Source organism: Physeter macrocephalus, unplaced genomic scaffold, assembly GCF_002837175.3.
Source record: "Physeter macrocephalus isolate SW-GA unplaced genomic scaffold, ASM283717v5 random_2427, whole genome shotgun sequence".
Classification (NCBI taxonomy): domain Eukaryota; kingdom Metazoa; phylum Chordata; class Mammalia; order Artiodactyla; family Physeteridae; genus Physeter; species Physeter macrocephalus.
Window position 1 is genome coordinate 2779 of NW_021147713.1, and position 2271 is coordinate 5049.

Genomic DNA, 2271 nt, shown 5'->3' on the forward strand with positions numbered 1-2271 from the left:
AACCACAGACCTAAATGTAAGACACAAAACTGTAAAACTCCCAGAAGATAACATAGGAGAAAACCTAGATGACCTTGGGTATGGCAATGACTTTTAAAATATAACACCAAAGGCACACTCCATGAAATAAAGTAAAGACAAGCCACAGAGTGGGAGAAAACATTTGTAAAAGACGCATCTTGTTAGGGTAAAGTGGCAACTTGCAAGCTTCTTACGTGTGCAAGTGGTGTAATTTATTTTGGTATGTAGTGTGAGGTACAGACTGTAGTTTTCGATGGGTGTGTAGTTTTCTAGGCATCAATTTTAAAGATTATAACTTGACTTTATCACAATCAAACTTCCCAGATATACTTAGAACTATCTGTGGATATTCTTTTCTGTTTAATTTGTATATGTGTTCATTCATGTAGTAATGCTACAATGTTTGAATTGTAGTGGCTTTATAGTTGAGTTATATAGCTGCCTGCTAATTAACAGATACTCAACGTCTAATAAAATTTATGACTTGTACCTGAATGCCTCCAGATTATGTCCTTCATTCAGACTCTTTACTATTCAGTCAGTATAAATGCAGAGCTGATATACATTAAAAACTGAACTAAAGTGGCTAACACCTTTTAGTTTTCATCTGTATTCCTAGATTTAAAATATGAGAAAGTAATAGAATGCAACATTTTTAAAAACCTCTAATGACTCACATTTTCTATCTCTAATTAAAACAGAATACCCTGTGGAATATCTTTGCATCACTTACCCGGTTTCATTAATTCTGGCTGCTGATGTTAATTTAAATTCACTGTTAAAATGAGAGCTCAGTATAAGCTTTTAGCGTACTCAGTGAGACTTACAAATAGGCATCTGCTAGGTGGTAAACAGTAAACAGTCTTGTTTGTTGCAAATAATCTTAGACAATAAATGTTATTTATGCTCCATTTAAGAATAAAGATGTCAATCTGAGATCACAAAACGATCCTTTTGTTAAAGCTAAAAGCAATTCTGCTTTGATTAGTTGCAAATGCAAATATTACCCAACTTCTTTCCCCTTCTTTGATAGTTGTATAGAAATAAAACTAAATATAAGAATGTAAGCCAAACCCACTACAAATGAAACTGCACTACAGGCCCAGTATCTTCAGTGATTTCTAGATGATTTCTATGCTCAAACCTTCATTCTATCCTCTCTTCCTAAACAGAATTGTTTTGTTTGGGTTTTTTTTTTTTGTTTTTGAGTAAGTTTTATTACACAAGAGATTCATTTTCTTTATAGAGAAATGATGTAATAAAAAAAATCCAGGGCTTCCCTGGTGGCGCAGTGGTTGAGCGTCCGCCTGCTGATTCAGGGGACACAGGTTCGTGCCCCGGTCCAGGAAGATGCCACATGCCGCGGAGCTGCTGGGCCCTTGAGCCATGGCCGCTGAGCCTGCGCATAGAGGCCTCAACACTGAGAGGCCCGCGTACCGCAAAAAAAAAAAAATAATCCAAAAATAGATTAAAAAGCAGCCATAATTCCACCTCTCCGATATATTATCACTATCTATTTTATAGTATAGGTTTCTTATATATATTTTTTAACATCTTTATTGGAGTATAATTGCTTTACAACGTTGTGTTATTCTCTGCTGTATAACAGTGCATCAGCTATGCGTATATATATATCCCCATATCCCCTCCTTTTTGCGTCTCCCTCCCACCCTCCCTATCCCACCCCTCTAGGTGGTCAGAAAGCCCTGAGCTGATTTCCCTGTGCTATTTGGCTTCTTCCCACTAGCTATCTATTTTACATTTGGTAGTGTATATATGTCCATGCCACTCTCTCACTTGGTCCCAGATTACCATTCCCCCTTCCCATGTCCCTAAACAGAATTTTAAGAAGTTAGCCAAGATAAAATGAGAAACTGATTTAGACTTAGGTCCCAAATTTACAGCTTCAGTGATTTAGGAAAATTCTTTGACAGCTATACTGAGCCTCAGTTTTCACATTTGTACAAGGGTGAGGATTAAAAAAACTGATACTTGTGGAAATGCCTGTCATTCTGATTGGATATTTTTAAAATGTTAACTGAAATTTAAATGTATAAATTATGAAAAGAAGATGACAAAAAGGCCCATTATCATTTTACTACCCAGATAAACCCTGGTGGTCCACTGATAGGAGAAGGGACTTCTCTAAGTAGTTTTCTTCATCCTGATTTCTGGACACTCCCTTCTTTAATCTGCTTTTGGAGGCAGCGGGTGACATTTTGGCAAGTTTTATTCAATTTCTTTATGCCT